Raw genomic sequence first — 23525 nt, 5'->3', positions numbered from 1 at the left:
AGATTTTATATCTCTGACCTGAAAGAACCCTGGATTCAGAGTAGAAGACTCCAACCCCCACTGCTAGCTGGATAATTTTGAACAAATCCCTTAACTTTGAAAAGCCTCAACTTCCCTCTCTGTAACAGCGGGGCACTAATAAATGCCCTGCTGAAGTAAGAGGTGGTGTGAGAATGGAGATGAGCCCGTGCTGGTGCTTTATATACTGTGAATTGCCGTTCGAAAGGAAAGCTAGTACCAATTATCATTTGCTTGGATCTTTACACAGGAGTTACTTTCTGAAGCTTTGTCTATTCATGTGAAAACGCCGTTTCTGCGTTTTAGCATGTGTTGGGTTCTCCACCGTCCCATAGGTGCCAATTTGTCTCTCGATTGCCAGTGTGTTCTCTTAGAACCACAGCATGGATGCTTTCTTCACCTAGTCTTAGAACAACGTGTATCCAAATATCTGAGGTTGCAAAAACACATGTTTACTTTACCGATGGGTGTGCAAAACTCCCATCAACATAATTACCTTCCCATGTGCCCTAGGTGGACAGCAGTCTTCAGGCCAGAGGGTGTCAAACTTTGGCACACATCAGAATCACCCAAAGGCCTTGTTAAAACCGATGGCTGGCTTCCACCCTTAGTGTTAATGATTCAGCTGGTCTGGGGTGAGACAAGATAGTTTACATTTTCAACAAGTTCCCCTAGCCCAGGTGATACTGATGGCACTGCTCTGAGCACCACACTTAGAGAGCTTCAGGCAAATTGCCATAAAAACTTTTTAAATAAAACTTTGGGGCCGGGCACAGTCACTCACACCTGTAATTCCAGCACTTTGGGAGGCCAAGGCGGGTGGATCACGTGAGGTCAGGAGTTCGAGACCAACTTGCCCAACATGTGAAACCCTGTCTCTAGTAAAAATACAAAAATTAGCTAGACATGGTGGTGGGCACCTGTAATCCCAGCTACTCGGGAGGCTGAGACAGGAGAATCACTTGAACCCGGGAGGTGGAGGTTGCCAGGAGCCAGAAGTCGCCGTGAGCCAAGATCATGCCATTGTACTCCAGCTTGGGTGACAGAATGAGACTTGATCTTAAAAAAAAAAAAAAAAAAAAAACAACAACAAAAAAAAAACTGGATAGCTGAAAAATTTATTCAGATTTTTTGTGTCTTTTGCATACCTACTTCTCCCAATTTCTACCAAAGATGCTTGAAATTTAAATTCTTGGATTTGAGGGCTAATATGATATTGATTGTGATTTTGTTCGTTTTGGGGGGAATATTTTGATCTTCAAAACACAGTAAACAAAATCAGATCCTGAGCTTATAACAAAGAAATTATTTGAGAGCTTTATAAGTTGTTTTGCCTCTCAAATCTTCTTAAAGGTATGATTTGCACTAAATTTGTATCTCAGTTCTCTTGTTTGTGATAAACTCCAGCAAAAGTCCATGCTGTAGTGTGTAAAATAAACTCTAATGATGCATTTGGTATATATCACCCGCTGCTGTATTTGGATGTTAATTTTAAATTAAAAAAAGAAAAAAAATGCCACCATACCTTCTTTAGAACAAAATGAGTTATGTTAACATAAATTGGTGAACTCAGGAGGGGTTTTTGACATTGAACGTGTTAAAGAAAAATGTTCTCTACATATTTTCAAAGAGGAGAGTCTTGGTTTTAAACAGCATTTGCTAAAAACAATGACTGCTGTTTTCTATAGAAATAAATCAACTTGGTTTTTTAAAAAATACACGTATTTGCCCATGAGGGCTGTGCATTGTCATTGAAGTGGCATCTGCTGACAAGCCTTAATGATCTGTTCTCTCTCAGTCCTCTGCAGGATGTCATTAACAGGGATTGTTTTTTTGAGATAGGGTCTGCCCCTGTCACCCAGGCTGGAATCCAGCAGTGGCCCAATCTCATCTGCAGCCTTGCCCTCCCAGGCTCAAGCCATCCTCCCATCTCAGCCTCTGAATTGGCTGGGACTACAGGCTCGTGCCACCACATCCAGCTAATTTTTTGGGTTTGTTTGTTTGTTTTGGTAGAAACGGATTTTGCCATGTTGCCCAGGCTGGCTTCAACCTCCCTGTATCAAGTGATCCACCTGCCACAACCTCCCAAGTAGCTGGCACTACAGGCATGCACCACCATGCCTGGCTAATTTTTGTATTTTTAGTAGAGATGGGGTTTCACCATGATGGCCAGGCTGGTCTCAAATTCTTGGCCTCAAGTGATCCGCTTGCCTTTACCTCCCAAAGTGCTGGGATTACAGGCTTAAGTCACCAATGTATCCCAATGAGGGATACATTTTTAAAATCAGTTTCAGATGCATCTCCTGGGGCCCTATATTTCAGTTTTCCTGATTATCACTGTTACTGAACACTCAGGAGGCTGAGTGCCTTATGGCTTATTGATCCCCAGTGAGGACCTAGATAAGAGTCTATCAGGAATTGCAGGGCTCAGCATGGGGTTGACTCCTTCAGAAAAATGCAGTGCCTTTTGTGGCAAGATAAGACCCTGCCCTCATAAGCTCTGGTGGCTTTTAGCATGTGCTTGTCAAGGTCCTGCCATTTGCTAAATGATGATGGTGGTCAGGAATATCATGCCATTTAGTTTTCACAGACAAACTGCCCAACATTTGATTTAAAGTACCATTTCTAACTGGCAACCTCACACAGTGGGACTCAGCTCTCAGGAGCAATAGCAGCTGTCTAACCAGTGCTGACACACTAGTATTTTAAAGCCAATAACTGTCTGTTTGGATTGTGTCTTCCTCATTTCAGGGTTCCTTTTGAGGGTATGTGTATATTTTTTCTAAGTATGTTAAGATCGTCGTATTTATAACGGCATGGACTAAAAGTGGATTTAAACTTTCATTTGGGAAAATTTCCCATCATTTACAGATGTGTGGGCACCGGGTCAAGTTTCCCAGCCTCTGCCTTTGTGTCCATGTTATCCTTTTCTGTGGCTGTCTGCAGACAGTTACTGTGGCTGGCTACTGCTGTACAACCAACTATTGCAAAATTTAGTGCCTTACATTAGCCTGGGCGACGCAGTGAGATTCCACCTAAAAATAAAAATAGTTTGAAATTGTTTCCAGCCATTGTAGAGGCTCGTAAGGAGAGTTCTCTTTTCAAGTCAATAACAACAACAGTGGCGATACATTGAGCATTGCCAGCAGGGAAGCGTGGTTAACATCAACACAGGAAACCATTTCCTCCCTGATTCATCAAAACAAGTGAGCGTAGAAATAGGCACTGTAAGAACCCAGAATATCGAAAGTACTGGGGCGAGAGCCACACTCTAATGTGGGAATCTCGTGGCTGCGAGGAAGCCCCTTTGGTAAGTCTCGCCTTCTGCAAGTAGAAGCGGCGGCGGTAAATGTGAAACTGGTGAAGAAGGAGGCGATCTGCCATCTTTTGGAAGTCTTTAATTGCAGGCCAGATTCCAAGTAATGATACCCTGTTGCCTTACCAAGCCTCAGATATTTTTAGCCACGGATTTATTTTTATGACTTTTGTTTTAGCCATTTCGATGGGAGGAAGTCATCTTTTCGTCCTCTTGTGCTTTCCTGCGATATGTTTTGGAGCAAATAGCTCACATGCATCTCACACCTATAATTTTATTGCTTGGAAAGGACCCCAGGCCTTGGCAGGCCGGGTGGTGTGATCCTGTGCTGACGGACCCGTGGTCACCTGGGCTCCTGCTTCCACAGCCCGGCTAATGTGGAAGCCACCGATTCCCGTTTCCCCCACATGGAGACACTTGGATTCCTGTTCTATTGTAAGCTCATGGAAGCGTCCCAGGGTGATGGATACTCCTCAGCATGCACATGGGATCTCTCTGAGTCCCGCTTTCGTCTCTTTCTGTGCTACCACACTATCCATTCTCGTGTCCACTCCGCGATTTATTCCTATTTATCAAAGGTGGATTCGCATAACAGTTTCTAAAATGCCATTTCTTTCAACCTAAGTTACCACCCCCACTGCCTCTGCCACCTTCTGATCGTGGGTTGATTTGTGTGTCTGCAAGTTCACTCACACACCTTATCCCATCAATCCTTAGCAGGCATGGGCTGTTAGTCTTTTTTTTTTAATTATTAATAAAAGTGCATGTATGATTACTTCTCTCTGTATTTGATTTATTATTTCAAACGACTAACAGTTATAGGGCCCCTATCAGCTTCTGTCTTTCTAATGAGCACCGGAAGTTCAAAGATTAAAAACTATTCGGTGCCGTGGCATTTGGTGAGAATAAGTGCAGCTTTGCTTCTGCTGTGCGAAGTCTCTCCCTGCTCCCACGCAGAAGGCACAGCAAGCAATGAGCTGACATGGAAGGGGCAGGGCCACGTCACGGCCCCCCAGGATCCTGGCAAAGTTTGTTCTCCAGGTACACCCTATCATTTCCTTCATCCAGGAACCACTTCCTGGTTCACAGCCACCTAGAGCATTCCCCAAAAGCATCCCACCTTGAATAGGTGTCAGCATCCCAGACGGCTTCAGCCTCCCTTCTCCAGGCATTCCTGAGTCAGCCTATCCCCCACCAACCCAACGGAAACTCCGTTTTTCTAATCCCTGTGCTGTCTTCACCTTCCCAGTGAGCAAGCTTCGACTCTGCCATTCACCATTTCCGTCACATATGTCCAGTGGCCTCACATCCCTTGCCGCTGGTCTTCCTGTCACACCAGCAGACACACGCACTACACCACCCATCTTTTATTTCCATCCTCTAACGCTTCAACACCTGGGGCCTTGCTGACCCTGCGGGGACTGCCCCTCCTGGGGTGAGCTAATTCCAAAGACAGGGCAAACAACCTGCCCTTGGGTGGACGTTTCAAATACGAACCAGCCAATCCCAGCCAACACCCCCGACCACGTCCAGCCATTACTGGACTCTCACACTGGGCCACCATCCCCCTTCCCACACACCCCAGGGCTGGGTACCAGACAGCAAGGGAGAGTCTCTAGGCCCCAGAGCCCACAGAGATTGTTCTCACAACCCAATCCTGAACCTGCCGACCCTGCCTTGCCTGTTCCTTCCCACTGAAAGTGAGTGAAGGCTTCCATCCACAGTGCCCCCTGCCCTCTGACTCCCGGCGCCCCCACTGCTGCTTCGTCTGGCCCCCACCAGCATGCAGCACGGCACGTTCCCCCTTGGAAACCACAAATCACAAACTATCTTTTCAGTGGCAACCATTTCCAGATGGGCAGCCTCACCATATCTGAATGATAATAAAGCCTGTAAGGCCAAGGCAGCCCAATCATCTGAGGGCAGGAGTTCCAGACCAGCCTGGCCAAAAATGTATTTTAAATGAATGGGCAAAATAATTTCTAAAAAGTTCAAAGGTCAGAGAAAAAGGGAAAACAGGGACCAGATTGGCAAGGGACTGTAGCACCCCACCCCGCTCCTGGGGACACATGCCACCTCCTGGGGAAACAGCCAGGGGCTGCTGAGGATCCGGCCCAGGGGCCCACCCGACGGGCACAGAGCAGGGCGCACACCGGACCAGTGAGGAACCCAGCACTGCAGTCACAGGCCGGCCCGGGGCAGGTGCTCTGAATTCATCCTGGCCTGCTGTCTCAGAAATCTCCAGGTGAGCACTTACCCCAAAGAAGTCCCAGACCGATAGTGGGCTCTGGGCAGACTAACCCCAGAAACGTCATAGTGAGCAAAATAAGCAGGAATGAGTAGCTGGGAAGAATAACTATGTGCGTCCATGTCGATGATTTCCAAAAATATGAAAATTTTAATCATAAATTGTTTACAGATACATGTGGCGAAAATTTTAAGAAAAGCAATACATGGAGCTTCAAAATGTAGAACTCCCAATTCTACACAGTGGTAGCTCTAAACCTCTCTCAGAAAGGGACAGATCAAATCACTACCAATGAAAAGTCTTCAAATTCACCATCACCAGGACTGCAACTATTCAGGAGGGCACATGCTTTACTTTCAAACATATATGTAATTTTAAAATAAATTAACCACCCTCAACCACAAAGGCAATCATCACAAATTTCAAGAAGTTAACACCATTAAAACCACATTTATTTTCACAAAGCAATACAATTAGAAAGCAAGAAACCAAACATTTTTGTCGAAATTGCAAACCATTTGTATCTGAATAATAAATAAGAGCACCAAATCTCCAATCCTCTCTGAAGGAGGCAAAAGGCACATTGAGAACTACAGGTATTCTTAAATGCTTTAATTAGATTCAAAGAAGCATTAAAAATAAATTAAGCTTTCCACTCAAGAATCTAGGAGAAAGAACAGCACAATAAACCCAAATAAATTAGAAGAAGAACATTAATAAGGAAAAAACAATGTAACTCAATAAAATAAACCCACACACAAAACTTTCAGATAATCAGCAGCACCAAAAGAATATTCTATGAAATCACCAATAAAGCAAACTTCAAGTAAGCAGAATAAAAAACAAAACAGGAAAGATATAAGTAATGCTTGGTGCCGCAAAGAAAAATTAGCACTGAGACAAAGGATTTTCAGCAATGCAATTTTTACTTCCTGGCCTGCAGGAAGGGTACCCTCACTAGCCATCGTGCCACGAGAGTGCAATGAACAAAGGAAAACACGCAAATTATTCCTTACGCATTTGGGGTCGTCCTTACTGCTGTGTCTGATCTTCGTTGGCTGGAGCCAGACCTCACAATCTAAGCGAAAACTTGATTGGCTAATAACTTAAAACTTTTCTAAACAGGTAAAAGCAATGGAGACCTGGGACATGCCTGTGAGCACGTCCGGAACAGATATCTTTGTTAAAGTACAAGGACATAGAATGTACTATGTGCCTGTAAGCATGGCATGTCTAACAGCTCCGTAGGATAGGTCTTAACAAAGTTATCAGCACCCTTATGATTTATTCTTTAACATGAAAGGAAACTTTAAAAAGGAGCTTTTCTACTTCCCACAGTAATATAGGAAACAAAAGTTACGCAGCAGGGCCAGGCGTGACTGCCCACGTCTAGAATCCCAGCACTCTGGGAGCCTGAGGTGGCGGAATCCCTTGAGTTCGGGAGTTTGAGATCAGCCTGGGCAATATGGCGAAACCCTGTCTCCACTAAAAATACAAAAATTAGCCTGGCCTGGTGGCAGGGTACTATAGTCTCAGCAACTTGGGAGGCTGAGGTGGGAGGACGCAGAGACTGCAGTGAGCCAAGATCATGATCAGGCCATGCCCAGCTGGGATGACAGAGCGAGACCCTGTCTCAAAATAAAAAAAATAAATAAATAAAAATAAAAAAGGCACGTGGCAGTGCCGAGGTAGCAAGGATTTACATGTTAGGAAAGATTTATGTGCAACTTTAGTTCAATAAACATAAAGCTTGGCTTGGGAACTGTGGCCTGTCTTGGCAACTCCTCTCCATCCTATTTTATTCCTGCAAGAGGGTTTCCTACTACACAACGATTAAATGTGTCTTTTTCATGGTAGCTCACACTGAAAAGTAGACATTGTTTTAAGTAAAGAATGTGATTGAAAATGAGCAACGTCAGCAGGAGACGAAGGGCGTGTATATAAACTAGTGTGCTCACACTAGGGGCAAATTAGCTTTTCTCCCTATTTACATTCTATTTAAATAAACAGGAGGTATATTTATGCCAATAAGATGAGCCGTGATTTGGAAAATGTGGGGCCAGGGAGGGGCCGTGGAGGGGACATGGCCTCATCAGTCATTCCTGCCAGTCAGCACCCTGACTGATGGCCTACAAGGCCAGGCAGCCAGGAGAACACAGGAGCACCCTAGAACGTCCAAGCCAACGGAAAAACCACCTGTACTATAAAATGATCGTGTTCACCTCAGTGTGTGACAAGGAACATGATGGCGCCTGGTTCCAGGAGCCGAACGTTTCCACGTCCCTGCGAGGTAGGTGTCTTCTGCACGTTCTTTCTCAGACACCAGCATCTCCCTGTCCTCAGAGCCTTTGAAGTTAGTCAGGTACGGCGGACATCACATGTACAGCAACAGGTAACCGGGCTGGGAGAGTGTGCTCCTGGGTCACCCACCACCATGGCACGTGGCTCTGGCACCACTGCCAAGCCTCTGAACTCCCTGCAACCCCTCAAGGGACTCTACACCTACTTTCTCTGCAGAGGAAACCACAGTGCAGAAAGCAACTCCCAGAGAAGGGTCACTTTAAGAAGAGATTGTCCTAGCAATGGCCACCTCCTGGGACGCACGCTGCATTTAAGCCTTGTGAATTTCCAATACAAATTTCTGAAAGAAACATTCAAAAGCTGCCTCCATGGCTCCTCCTCAGATGTTTAATAAGCACCATGATCTCGGCCTGATTAATAGGAGAGTATTTTGGGCTCGGGCTCAGGGACCTCCATAAAGCAGGCCAGGAACACCTGTTTGAAGGAGGGACATTTGGCACCCCTTGGACTGGCTGTACCCACCTATAGGGGCAGTGCTTCTCATTTAATATTGAAAGATAATGTGTGAGAGTCCCCTAAGGCTGGGGTGGAGAGAAGGAAGGCACCCTAGGTCAACCTAGGAAATATTTTAGAGTTATTTGCCAGGAAGAGATTTTTATAGAAAATAATTCTGACTTTGGGGAGTTCACCTGCTGTGATTCTCCCCAAGAGCAGCTCTTTGATGAACCCAGGAACCCCAGACTTTCTGGGCCTGCCCTACATCGGCCCATTCACCCCATGGTTATTCCGCAGATAGCCCCCGGGTGTCCCCACTCCCCCAACAGATGGTGGACCTGCTGTGTGCCTCGCAACCCAGCACGCAGACCTCTGCCCTCATCTCTCACTGATGCAGACCATGTAAGCTCACAGCACTCACCAGCTCAAGGTGACGATCACGTGTGGCCTTTTGGTGCTGGGGTACAACAGGGTTTAATTTTAGGATGCAGGCTTGGAAAGTCGCTTCTGTGTTGCTGCTTACCAAGTAACTCAGATACGATCACTGCCCTGACAAAGACCAAGTCAAGCTTTGCATTGTCATTCTTGAGTTCTACAGAGAGACTGATCTTAAGTTGTTAGGATATGTCTGTTTACCTTAGGACTCAGGTGTGTTTATTTCAAATAAAATGCACCTCAGTATAGAAATAGTGCCTCACGTGCCACAAGCCGTTGCAGAGACCTACAGAGGACCTCATGAGCTCTCCCCCATCTCCCCGTTCTTATCTCTAATCCTCCCACCACAGGGCTCGTTTTCACCTGGTAAGTACTGTTCTAAAACTGTTCATTATACATTATAAAAATATGAATACATATATGTGTAAATAAATGCCATCATATATTCACATTTCTAAACAAGGATGTGTTTTCCATAGTTTTTAATTACCTAATTTATGTGGCACAGGTGATAGATATATATATAAGGTAAATTTCAAACACTCCAAAAGCATATACGCAGGGGTACTGGGCTGAACAATGTCCCTTAAAAATTCACAACCACCCAGAGCCTCCAAACGTGACCTTTTTTGGAAAGAGGGCCTTTGCAGCTCTAACTATTCTTTAACTTCAAGACAGCGTTATCCTGGATTTAGCATTGGCTCTCAGTTCAATGACTGGGGCCCTCATAAGAACAGGAAAGCACCTGGAGTCGTGGAGGCGGAGGCTGGAGAGATGTTGCTGCAGACCCAGGAACCCCGGGGGCCACCAGAAGCCGGAAGAGGCAGAAGGATCCTCCACGAGCGCCTTCAGAAAGCTCCACGCCCTGCCCACACCTACATTTCAGGATTTCAGGCTAAAGCCTTTAGAACTGTGAGAGAATGAATTTCAGGTGTTGTAAGGCCTGAGTTTGAAATAATTTGTTATGGCGGCCACGGGAAACAAACACAAAAGGAAAGAATGTGACACTCACAGCCCTTGTCCCCTGTCCCCCACTTCCTGATCTGAGCACTCATGAGTAGTTTCTCATCTCTTTCTAGAACCTTCACCTCCATGTGTTCTTTCAGCAGGTGGTGGCAGTACACTCTGCTCTGCCCGTTATTTCGTAATAAATCTGGGCTTTCATTGCATAGGAGTTCACTGTTTCACTCTTTATGGTGGCCGCACAATCTTCACTAAGTTATTTTTCCTAATCTTGTGCTGCCACAAACAAGCTACAGCAAATGCACCTGCTCACATGCCGTGTGTCTGAGCTATCTATAGGCTGCATTCCCAGCAGTGGAATCACTGGGACACGGGGTGGAGGTTTTTACATTCTAGTAGTTCCGGCTCAGTTGTGCTCTGTCTGCAACATATACAAGAGCCAAGGTCCCTGTGCCCTTCCCGGAAAGGCGTGCCCTCACCCATCTTGATCTTCAATAATCTAAGTGAAAAGTGGCATGAGAATTTGGGTTGACTGTCTATTTATATAAACAGGAACAATTTTTATTTCCTTTCCTGAAAAATGTTAAAATCCTTTTTTTTTTTTTTTTGAGACAGAGTTTCACTCTTGTTACCCAGGCTGGAATGCAATGGTGCGATCTCGGCTCACCGCAACCTCTGCCTCCTGGGTTCAGGCAATTCTCCTGCCTCAGCCTCCTGAATAGCTGGGATTACAGGCATGCACCACCACGCCCAGCTAATTTTTTGTATTTTTAGTACAGACGGGGTTTCACCATGTTGACCAGGATGGTCTCGATCTCTTGACCTCGTGATCCACCCGCCTCGGCCTCCCAAAGTGCTGGGATTACAGGTGTGAGCCACCGCGCCCGGCCCCCCATTAAAATCCTTTTTTATGTTTCTGTTGGCTTGTTGAGGACTTTATTAGAGTTATAGGAGCTCTTCCTTCAGTTAGGAAAATTGTATTTTTCTGGGATATAAATTGTGTATAACTTTCTCGGTTTGTTATTTGTCTTCTGATCTTGTTTATGGGGATGGGTGATTGTCATGATTTTTTTTAACTGTATGTATTGATTTTTTCCAAAGTTTTTGTTTTACCCTGCTATATGTTTTTTACTATGGCAAATATACACAACATGAAGTTTACCATCTTAACCAGTTTTAAGTGTACCATTATGTGTATTTAATACAGTACTATTAAATACAGTCACATTGTCGTCCAGCAATGACCACCATCCATCTCCAGAACATTTTTAACTTCCGAAGCTGAAACTCTGCACTCATTAAACACTAACTCTCCATTCTGCCTCCTCCAGCCCCAGGCTGCCACCATTCTACTTAAATTGCTTTATTTTTATAACATATTTAAAAAGGCATTTTCCACTCTCTACCAACATTCTCTTATATTTTATTATAATTTTTTGTTTTGATTTTAGATAAAAATATTTGTTCATCTCTAGTTTACTTGGTGAAAATGTAAATTTATGTGGATATCCAGATTCTCCAAGACCATTTATAAATGTATTCACACAAGGTGCGGGGACACACGACTGTAATCCCAGCACTTTGGGAGGCCAAGGCGGGTGGATCACAAGGTCAAGAGATCGAGACCATGCTGGCCAACATGGTGAAACCCTGTCTCTACTAAAAAATACAAAAATTAAGTAGGCATGGTGGCGCACACCTGTAGTTCCAGCTATTCGGGAGGCGGAGGCAGGAGAATCGCTTGAACCTGGGAGGCAGAGGTTGCAGTGAGCCAAGATAGCGCCATTGCACTCCAGCCTGGTGATGGAGAGAGACTCCATCTCAAAATAAATAAATAAATAAATAAATAAATAAGTATTCCCTATTAATTTTTAAAATTTTTATTTTAATTAAAAAATAAAAATTACATAGATTTATTGAGTACAACATACCTTGAAACACATATACATTGTGGAATGGCTAAATCAAGCTGATTAACATATGCACTATTTCACATACTTATTATTTATCACGGTGAGAATACTTAAAATCTACTTTCTTTGCAATTTTCAAGAATACAACACATTGTTATTACCTATAGCCACCATGTTTTATTCCCTGCAATTTTTACCCAATTTGGTCAAATGAATTTAGATACTACCAATTCATTCTATTTATCTTTCTTTTCATAAGTAGGCACCACATTCTTTTTATTACAAATTTTTTAATGTATTTCAACTTCTGATAAACCTGCTCTTCCACCATCACTCCTGCTGAGAATTTTCCTAGCAATTATTATTTGTTTATTTTTTAACACAAGCTTTGTAATGAGCTTGTCTAGTTCCCTCAAATATATTCTGGTGGTATTTTATTGAAATTATGTTAAAAATACTAACTAATATAGTGGTGATCAATATCACCATGATGCTAATTCTTTCTACCCAAGAAGGATTTGCTCATATCTTCTTTTGTACTGCTCAGTGGTATTTTAAACATTTTTTCCTATAGGTTTTGCACATTTCATATTAAGTTTATTCCTAAATGTATATTTATTATTGCTAAAAAAAAAATATTTTCTGTCATTAAAGCATTTAACTAGTTGTAGTTTGTACACATGAACCCAATTATTTGTTTTAATTTTATAATTAGCTGATTGCATTCTCTGTAACACTGTCTTGTAATTTACTTAGAATTGCCTAAAAGTACACTATTTGCAAATAGCGACCACTTTGTCTTCTCTTTTACGTTTTTTATTTACTTTTTGCATTAGCTAGTAGTTTTGAAACCATATTAAATAGTAATAATAATATTTCACATCCTTGTTTTTTTCCTAATTTTAATGGAATGAAGAGAATCTTGTGTTCTCTCATTAAACATTACACTGGCCTTTAATTTGAGATTACACACACACCCCCAAGATTTTTAAATGTTAAGGAGGTATGTATTCTTATTTTATTAAGGGTTTGATAAAAAGTAAATGGCAAATATTTAAAATCTGTCTTTTCAGTATCTAGAGATGATGATATTTTTGTATATAAATGTATCGATTATATTAATAAAATTGCATTATGTTCAGAAAATTATATTAAGAGATTTTCCAGCATTGAACTATACTTGCATACTTTAAATAATCCAGAAATCGGTCAATCCTTATGAGGCAGGAGAATAGGGAATTGTGGTAACCACAGGTTAAGGCAGAAGCAAAAGAACAGCAGGCGCAGCCATTTTAGGTAAGACTGGGCAGCATCCAGGCAACATCTTTACTCCTGTAATAACAGGACAGAAGTTTCCACATCAGCCTCTGATTGACAGCAGGCCAGGTCTCCACTTCAGGCTCTGATTGGTTGCCAGCCAGTCCTTCATAGAATGTAACCAACTGGAGGCCACTAAAGGGCACCTAGGGTTGTTACCAAATTCTTTTTAGCCTAATAAAAACCCTAAAGAACATTGTAACTGCGGCCCTCAAGCTGCTTGCTTAAGCCTGCTCTCACTCTGTGGAGTGAACTTCTGCTTCAATAAATCTGTGCTTTCATTACTCTGTTCTTTCGTTGCTTTGTTTTTTGTTGCTTCCTTCTTTGGCTGTTTTGTTTGAGCATTTTGCTCAATTTTTTGTTCAACACAGCAAGAACATGGAAGACTCACAGTCAGGACCTTCCATCTGGTAACACGTGTAATATCGTCTGCTGAAATATTAATTAGGATATATTACTTAGAATTTTGCATCAACATTTGTGTCAGCTTAGTCTGTTTTTTTTTGTTATTTTTATTGTTGTTCTGTGCTTTGTAAATTTTATTTAAATAATTTGAAAGATTTTGTGCTTTTTCTGCTGATGGATAATTTAAATAGACTTAAAACAGCTGTCTGTTCTTTAAGGTTTTGGTAGAATTGCTGCCAATGAATTCTATTACAATTTCTTTTGTGGTTCCATCTTTGATTTATGGTGTTTGCTTTTGTGTTAGTGTGTCTTTTTCCAACCTGGAGGATTTTATTTCATTTTTATTTCAGCAATGATCTTTATGGCTTTACCATTATTCAAAACTCACTCTGTTTGTTCAATCCGTATCCATTATTTCCCTACTCTGACAATGAACACAGCGTATTCCCATGGTAAGCACTTTCCTCTCTCCCTTCCACCACTGTGTTTTAGTTGATTATTATTTGTGTTTACTTTTACAGTTTAAAAATACATATTCCTCTATTACTTTCTTTGTCAGCTAGGAAAACAAGAGTATCAGGATCTTTAAATCACCTTTTACCCTTTATTTTATTTCCTCGGAAGGAGTGCTTCAAGGGTCCTGTCTGTAGCATCTGCATTCTGGTAGGCAACGTTTATCCTAACCATAAATAAATTCTCTAATCGGAATTCTCACATTGGCTTTAGTCAATTCCAATCACCTGTGTTTTTTCCATACTTTATCCATTCATCTATTACTTAGCTGAAATTTGTATTCAGCACTTTCTTCAGGATTAGCTCAAAGGATCTATCAGATTTGTAAGGGTTTGTCCTCTTGCCTTTATAATTGAAAGACTCTGTCTTTGCATATAACTTTAACCATAACTCCTTTCCATAATAACTTGGAAATTTCTTCTCTACTGCCTTTTGATACTGAATGTTTATATGGAGTAATCTAAGATGTATAGCCAGTCATGTTTATAACTTTTAAAATCAAATGCAACTTAAACATTTACATGAATGCAAAGAGACTGTTTCTTAATTCTTGAAGTTCACCAGTTTTGTTGGTATACATTTGGTATGTAATGTCCTGTATCAGTTTTTCTTGGACAACAAATTTGTAGACTTAAATTCATTTTTCTTTATTAATGTTTTCTTTAAATATGTATTTAAGTATTCTCATAGGTTTGTCCTTACATTATATCTCTTTTGTCTGAACAGACAATTAAAACACACAATAGTAGTTCTCCATCAAACTATCATGAATTTATTTAGATTTTAGAATCTGGAGCCAGCAATCTTCTTACTTGTCTTCAGATTTTTCTTCTGATTCAAGCACTACCTGCTTCAGAAACTTTCACAAGTATTCTCTTCAATTATAATAGTTAGGTAACATAATCTAAATCAATGCACATTCAAAAGTATCTTTTGTAGCCCTGGCAAGTGAATGCTATCTAATTGGGGATATGTTTTAAGTGGGGAAAAGAGAGGTCATAATCCTATCCTTTCAGTATTTTGCAGATGTTATTTCAGTGTTACCAGAAAAAAGACGTGTTTCAGTTTTGAAACTTAAATAATTTATATTTGGAATGTCAGAATTTGAAATAGGTATGTCTAGGCATCTTTTCAGTTATTTTTTAAGTTTATCTTTTCATTAGCCTGTGAGTCTTTTAAATCTGCAGGCTCAAGACTTCATCTCAGAGAGATTGTTCTTTATGATTAAGTTATCATCTCTCTTGGAGCTGTTTATTTTAATCTCTTGGGACAGCTTAATTATTTGCTGGTTACATTCCCTAAAATTACTTTCCATCTCGAACATCTTTACTTTCTCTATTTCCATTCCTTTGGTATTTTTGTTCCAACATTGTGAAACATTTTTCCAGTCTGCCTATAAAATTTAGATTTGGGAAAGTCATATTTGTGCTCTAACTGTATCCCCTCTTGAGTCTCACTGCTTTTACGCTAAATTGCGGACAGGATTTTCCACAGGCTCTGCTTCACTGATGCTGACTTTGGCACACAGTTCCTTCTCTCTCTTTTTTTTTTTGAGATGGAGTCTTGCTCTGTTGCCCTGGCTGGAGTGCAATGGCATGATCTCCACTCATTGCAAGCTCCACCTCCCAGGTTCAAGCAATTCTCCTGCCTCAGCCTCCCAAGTAGCTGGAGTTACAGGTGCCCACCACCACGCCCCACTAATTTTTGTATTTGTAGTAGACAGGTTTTTTGCGATGTTGGCCAGGCTGGTCTCGAACTCCTGATCTCAGGTAATCCACCTGCCTCAGCCTCCCAAAGTGCTGACATTACAGGCGTGAGCCACTGTGCCCGGCCACAGTTCCTTCTCTTCTTTGGCTACTCCTAAGCTCTGTGCACCCTCCACTGTTGGGTCAGGAGGGTCTGCTGAAGCATGAGGGTGGATCTACTTCTTCTCCTGTGGACTAGCAGTGGGCAAGCTTGCAAACTACTAAGCTCTCTTGAGGCAGAAAGACAAACTTTATTCTTCCAAATTGGTCCTTAAACAAGCAAAAATTACCTTCCCAGGGCCAGGAGCAGTGGCTTATGCCTGTAATCTCAGCACTTTGGGAGGCCAAACTGGGCAGATCACCTGAGGTCAGGAGTTCAAGACCAGCCTGACCAACATGGACAAACCCTGTCTCTATAAAAAATACAAAAATTAGCTGGAAACAGTGGCGTGCGCCTGTAATGCCAGTTACTCAGGAGGCTGAGGCAGGAGAATAGCTTGAACCCAGGAGGCGGAGGTTGCGGTGAGCCAAGATAGCCCGTTGCACACCAGCCTGGACAACAAGAGCGAAACTCTGCCTCAAAAAAACAAAAAACAAATAAACAAAAAACCTCCCCAGATCTATTCCACCATCTGACCCCATCCCCATTTCCCTCATCCTCCCTTCCTGTAAGACCCACCCCATCTCCTCCATGCGACTTGCCTCCAGTATTTTCCATTCACGGCAGTGGACAAAGCAACACAGTAGCTAAGTTCTTAAGCAATCCTGGGCAAATAGCCTGAAAAGAGGAAAGCTTATCACATGCATTATTTCATGTCATCCTCACAAAACTCTGCAAAGCATAGGAGATGCCCACAGTTTTGCACATGAGGCGCCAAAGGTCCAGAGCGCTGGGCATGGAGAGGCTGCAGTGCAGCTCTGCCTCGGCTGACCTGGAGGCTGGGGCTGTGTGCTTCACTCCCTCCCCGGTCTTGCTTTGTGACTAAGGACGTGTTTCCAGGATAGCTGGAGAAGCAGTTCAAGGCTGTGACTCAGACTAAAGTGAATCGTCACTGAGGCCACAAATGAGTACTTTACAAAAACTATTATAGGAAACTAATTTCAAGCATAATAGAGAATGTTCAAATGTGTTCGGAAATTAAATACATTGAAACTAGCACAGGATACTAGGCGGGGCTGACAGCCTGACAGAGACGAAAGCCATTGCCCTTCCTCCGAGTTGGTGGGGGCGTGGCAGGAACATCTTCCGACCCTGTCTGTGGAAGTCACATGGCAGCAATTTGGTGAAAACACAATTTGTATGTGTGTGTTAAAGACCCTTTGAAAGGCGTTAAAATTTTACATGGTAATTCTCACTCTAGGGCTTCATCTGAAATGAGGTCAAAGATTTGTGAAGCATGTGGTTTATTTCAGCATGATTTTAGATAAGAAAAAGTTGAAAGTAAACTAAGCGTCCAACACAAAGGAAAAATAGTCCCACAAAGGCTGAAAGGAGCTGCGACAAATAGGTTGAGTTGACTTTTCCTGGTTGGAAGTGTGGGTAGGCATTTATCTTCATAATTACATGTTTTCACAAGTTTCTACCATGCGTCATTGGATCATCAGGGGTAGCAGATACTGGCCTGGCCTGCCACAGCCTATAGCTGAATTGGAAATGGCACATGGAATTATGTATATGCAGTAAGGTAAGACTGTGCCCTTTCTGCAGTGAGGACGGTATTGAATGCTGACAAAGCAAAAGATCAGAGGAGAGCCAAAGAACCTAGCATATTGCAAATAAGCATGTGAAAAGGTACTCAGCATCATTTATCATTAGGGAAATGCAAGTTAAAACAATGGGATGCCACGTCCCATCTACTAGAATGGCTAAAATCCAAACAACTGACAAAATCAATTACTGGGCAAGAATACAGAGCAAGAAACACTTTCATTCATTGCTGGTAGAAATGCAAAATGCTGCAGCCACTTTGAAGGACCGTTTGACAGTTTCTTACAAAGTGAAACATCGTCTTATCATGTCATCTAGGCATTGCACACCTAGGTATTTATGCAACTGATTTGAAAGTGTGTCTACACAAAAACCTGCATACAATGTTGTACAGCAGCTTTATCCATAATTGCCAAAAACTGTATGCCACCAAAATGTCCTTCAGTAAGTGAATGGATAGATAAACTGCAGATGAAATACAGGAATACTATTCTGTGATAAAAAAGAATGAACTATCAAGCCACACAAAGACATGTGAATCCTAATGCACATTGCTAAGTGAAAGACGCCTGTCTGAAAAGGCCACATACTATGTGATTCCATTTATATGATGCTCTGGAAAAGACAAAACTGCAGAGACAATGAACAGTGGTTGTCAGGGGTCTGGGGAGGGAAGGTAGGTGAAGCACAGAGAACTTTTTAGGGTAGCAAAATCATTCTGTATGATACTGTAGTGATGGATACATGAAACCATGCATTTGTCAAAATGCATAGAACCTTATAGCACAAAGGGGAACTTTAATGCTTCAAATTTAAAAAAATCATTTAGGAGGTTGGAGAATCTCAGGATGAAATGCAGAATGTGACAAAAGAATCTAACAGTCTTACAAACATATGACGAACCTCACTAAAGAGAGTTGGGGGGAAAGTGCTGACCCAAGCAGTTTCAGAAATGAGTAGAGATGGTAAGACTAATGGCAAAAGGCGCTATACACCGCACTGTACTCTGTGGTAATTTTTTTAATCAAAATATGAGTTCATACATCCGAAACTATTATACATGTATATGGAATTTAAAAGCAAGTGAGGGTGAATGCTGGGTGCCAGGTTTCCCACTGCGAGGTTCAATAAGCAAGGGTAGAAGGCTAGAATGACCCGTAGGTAATGGGGTAGAGTTGGAGACATCAGTATGTATTCACATTTAGCTTCATATATAAATGGATACATATATAGGCTTAAGAATCCAATTGCAATGTTCTTTAGGGTTTTTATTAGGCTAAAAAGAATTTGGTAACACCCCTAGGTGCCCTTTAGAGGCCTCCAATTGGTTACATCCTATGAAGGACTGGCTGGCAACCAATCAGAGCCTGAAATGGAGACCTGGCCTGCTGTCAATCAGAGGCTGAAGTGGAAACTTCTGTCTTGTTATCACAGGAGTGAAGATGTTGCCTGGATGCTGCCCAGTCTTACCTAGAAATGGCTGCACCTGCTGTTCTTTTGCTTCTGCCTTAACCTGTGGTTACCACAATTCCCTATTCTCCTGCTTCATAAGGATTGACCGATTTCTGGATTATTTAAAGGATGCAACTGTAGTACAATACTGGAAAATCTCTTAATATAATTTTCTGAATATAATGCAATTTTATTAATATAATTGATACATTTACATATAAAAAGTCATCATCTCTGTAGATAGTGAAAAGATAAATTTTAAATATTTGCCATTTATTTTTATCAAACCCTTAATAAAATAAGAATACATACCTCCTTAACATTTAAAAATCTGGAGCACAATGGCAAGAACTTGGTTCACTGCAACTTCCGCCTCCCAGGTTCAAGCAATTCTCTGCCTCAGCCTCCCGAGTAGCTGGTATTACAGGTGCACACCACCATGCCCAGCTAATTTTTTGTATTTTTAGTAGAGACAGGGTTTCACCATCTTGGCCAGGCTGTCTTGAGCTCTTGACCTTGTGATCCACCTGCCTCAGACTCCCAAAGTGCTGGGATTACAGGTGTTAGCCACCACGCCCAGCCTCCAATATTATTTTTATCATGAGACCAATACAGGATGACCTGCTAAGAAGATTTCACTAAATCTGTCAGCTGGATGATTTGGGGCAAGTGATTTTAACCTCCTGGATATCTTTGAGGTTCTAGCCTTGAAAATCCCCAGTTATCTTTCAGATCTAAACATTTCTTACATCTAAATTCTAAATTATTAAAATATATTAAGTATCCAATAAATTATAGAAATGTATATTAATTCCCATTTAAGAAAGTTATTTGGGTTAATATTACCAAACTGAAGAGAAGGATCCTGATACACTACTCTGTAAAATGAGGCAAACTATTCAAATCTTCTTATTATACTTCGGTTCTATCACACTTTACCCCCACGTCTCCGCCTCCCCCATCATCGCGAAGACATGTAATCATCTACTAGAACATTTGTTTTCTTTCTGTGGTGTTTGCCGTTTTTTCAGGAGCCTGTTGTGTCAGTTAGGGTAGTGATAACAAACAAGCTCTAAATTTGGATGACGAATGCAATAAAACTTTATTTCTAGCTGTAAGAACTGGATGTGTACCTACGTGGCTTCCACGCAGTGACTCAGGGACCCACTATCTTTCCACCTGTGGCGCTGGCTCCTCCTCCAGCCTCAGAATCCTCTGCCTCAGGTAGTGGACTAGCGGAGTGGGAAAGAATCGCCACTTGTCTAAGCATCTGGACCTAGAATCAACACTCACCCCTCACCCATCCATGGCTCCACTGAGAGAGAAACAACTGGGAAAGACAGCCTCTACATGGGCAGCCGATTCCCAGCAAAACTGCATTGCACAGCACAGCAGGGGAAAGCCAGCCACTCTATTCATTTGTCAGAAAGGTGAATGGCCTTGTCCTGGTGTAGGAGCAGCAGACCAGGTTGTAGAGGCCCTACGGTTCCCAAGTGCCCACTGCTTGCTATTGCCCAGCGTCTCGACCGAGGCTGACTCCTTTAAGACATGGCCATCACAGGGCTCCTGGCCTTGGGCAACGCTGATTGAAATTTCTGGATTGAAGGTGCGCCTTCCTATTTTGATAGATAATTGTCAGGTTGCTCTTGTCCCAAAGGGGCTGTGCCTATTGTCATTGTCTGAGACTGTGGCCTCGCTTCCTCCCTAATGCTGGATATTTTAGCACTGCTTTAAATCGTGTTGCTATGGTACCAGCAAGGTTGAGCTGGCTCCAGCCCCCATCTACTGACCAATCAGAACCCTCTCCTCTAAACCCTCTCCATTCACACCCTCAGCCCCTTTTGTGGGTTTTTCTTGAATGCTCAGATTCAGTCGTATAGTAAGGACAGTCACCTTTTCCTATCAAAAAATAGTTCAAATATTTTCTCTCAGCCTAGGGCTGGCTGTTGCATTGTTTATAGTGATTTCATCACACAAACGTTTGGAATACTTAATAATTCTTTTATCACATAGACTTTTGACATTCTTAGAGCTGAAATTTAGACTCTCTTAACCCCTCCATCCTTCTGTGCTTTTTGCTCAGGACGGTTCCGCCGGCTCCAGTGTGGTAGTGCTACCGTGCTCTCGGCTGTGTCTAACATTTTCAAGGTATTCTCAAAGCAGTATTTTCAAAGCAGTGTTTCTTCCTGTTCAGTGTATGCACAGCAGTTCCAGAACAATGCTGGTTTTGCAAACGTTTTCAAACGCAATTGCTTGATCATAGGCACGTCTAGGAAATCCTGACAATATCCCACCCTGATCAATCTTTACAAGTTTCTAGGACATTCTTTTTCTCCACTTGCTTGCCAGTACCTGACATTTCCACACTTTGGCTACTTGGCCAAATGCTGGCTGAGAGGCAGTGAGGCTGAGATCTTTCTCAAGTGCCTTTTAGCCATGGGCTTCCTGTCCATAAACGGCCTGCTGTCGCCAAGTTCTCACTGTTACATTGCAGTGTTTGCCTTCTTATCATTAATGTGTAGTTTCTTAATACCAGTCTCTTTTTTTTTTTCCTTGGATGGGTTTTACATGTTTATCTGCCATTCAGCAGTTTGGTTTTTTCCCTTTTTTTTTTTTCCATGTATAAGTGTTGTTACGATAGTGCAATAAAAGGGTTCTTCCCTTATTATTTTAGGTGTTTTGTTTTTATTTTTGTTTTAATAATGTAAGGCCATCCCTAAACGCGATTTTTTTTTTTTTTTTTTTTTACTTTTAATTCAGGGGTCCCTGTGCCGGATGCGCAGGTTTGTCACAGGTAAACGTGTGTCCTTGCGGGTGGCTGTGCAGATCACTTCATCTCCCAGGTCCCAAGCCGATCCCCATCAGGTATTTTTCCCGCGCTCCCCTCCGCCCGCCGTCAGCCCTCCCACGCCCAGGGTGCTCCCCGCTGCGTCCGCGCGCTCTCACCGCGGGGCTCCCGCTGGTAGGTGAGGAGACGCGGGGTTTGGTTTTCCGTCCCCGGTCAGCCCGCGGAGGATGAGGCCTCCAGCTCCCGCCCGGCCCCCGCTCTCGGCGGCTCTAACCGGGACCTCAGGGCCGGCAGCTGCCCCGGCCTTTCGTCCGGGTTATTCCGGGTCTCATCCACCCGGGCTCGGCTCACGAAATCAGCATTAATCTCAATGCAACGTTTCAGTGCAAACGGCCTGACTGGCAGAACGGGGCCGAGTGGCAGCGGCTCCGGCGGCGCCCACCCGGGAACCGGCCCCGGAGCCAGGCCCGCGCGCGTGCGGTTCTCCGACGGCTCCATTTTCAGCCATTCGAACCGTAGCTTTCCGGAAACTGAGGGCGGGCTGCAGGCTCCTGCGGGCCAGGCCGGGCACCAGGGCGTCGGGGCCTGTGCGCTGCTCACGGCACCAAAGGCGCCGGCAGAACCGGGAGCCGCTACAGTGCACAGCGGCCTCCGCGTTCGGAGAAACGAGCGCAGCACTCTCAGTGGCAGCAACGGCGCCGAAATTCCCGCGCAGGCGCAGACAGGAGTTTGTTGCCGGGAAGAACGCCGACGGCAGTGAGGGGCGGAAATGATTCAATACATTTAGAATTCAGCAACCTTCCGTCACTTCCCACATGGTCTAGCGGTTAGGATTCCTGGTTTTCACCCAGGCGGCCCGGGTTCGACTCCCGGTGTGGGAATGGCAATGTTTTTGAAACGTAAATTTATAAACCTTAGTTTAAAAACATGACTGTGAAAAGCTGTGTAATCCTTAAGGGCATGTGTAGACCTGAAAAATCACCTCATAAATCACAATTCCCCCAAAACGGGCTGTGTAATGAGCATTGCTGTGTTCGCATACCAAATCTTCACAACAAATAATGATAATATTTAGGTGTCAAATCTTACAAAGAAATTCTTAGGTTTAGGCCATTCACTGTTCTCTATGCCCCCACTGAGTGTTTCTGGCCCGCAGATAGTGAGAGAGTGAACAGGGTGGAGAGATGAGAAGGAGCCTGGAAGATCCCAGCCACAGGAGGCTCCCTCTGAAGCTGTTGGAGGACTGAGAAGGGAGGGGAGGCGCTTCCAGAAACAGGAGTCACTAGGGCTGCGATATTAAACAGTGAGAGCTCTGCATGTAGTAGAGATTTGCATAGGGACATATAGGGCAAGGACAGAAACCAGATCCTATCCACCAAGTCAGCTTTCACAGAAATTGGGGAAACTGAGGCACAGGATCAGCCTCTGAATAGAATCGCACACGCGGCTAAGTTGAGGTCAACACTCCTGGCAAATGCACATTTTCAGAGGTGGAAAGTTCTTGAAACTTTCTTAGCTTCTAAGCCATTTCCAGAATGGGATTAAAATATTTCTTTCCATGCTTAGGCCTGCATGCTCTTAACCATAATATAAGCCTGCATGAGTAGTGCACAGCCGACCACTATCCAGAAGAGCCAGGGCCATCTCCTTTGCAAGTTCTATTGTTTGAAACAATCCTTGTGCCAGTCACTGGGATTGACCAAATTGTGACTACTCCTGATGCTGATGTCTTCAGCCTGATTCAGACAATCAAAATCAAAATCAGTCAAGAAAGCATGAATATGGACCAGTGAAAGCCTGGACCGTTCATAAACCAACAGCATGAGTTGCAGGCAGGGATATGATGTTATGTGGGGGAAATGCATCCCTTGTAAATATCTCCCACACTGGTTGCCATCTGAGACACAT

The 23525-nt window shown here is 43.1% G+C and overlaps 1 non-coding gene across 1 annotated transcript; it reads left to right on the top strand.

The window, feature by feature from the left end:
* The first annotated feature begins 22426 nt into the window (after window positions 1–22426).
* TRNAE-UUC (transfer RNA glutamic acid (anticodon UUC)) lies at window positions 22427–22498 on the top strand. Its single transcript has one exon. It is a non-coding gene; the product is annotated as a tRNA-Glu (tRNA).
* Window positions 22499–23525: the final 1027 nt, after the last annotated feature.

Source organism: Aotus nancymaae, unplaced genomic scaffold (assembly GCF_030222135.1).
Source record: "Aotus nancymaae isolate 86718 unplaced genomic scaffold, 86718_ANA_hifiasm-v0.15.2.pri h1tg000075l, whole genome shotgun sequence".
NCBI lineage: Eukaryota > Metazoa > Chordata > Mammalia > Primates > Aotidae > Aotus > Aotus nancymaae.
This window is presented reverse-complemented; position numbering and strand designations above follow the sequence as displayed.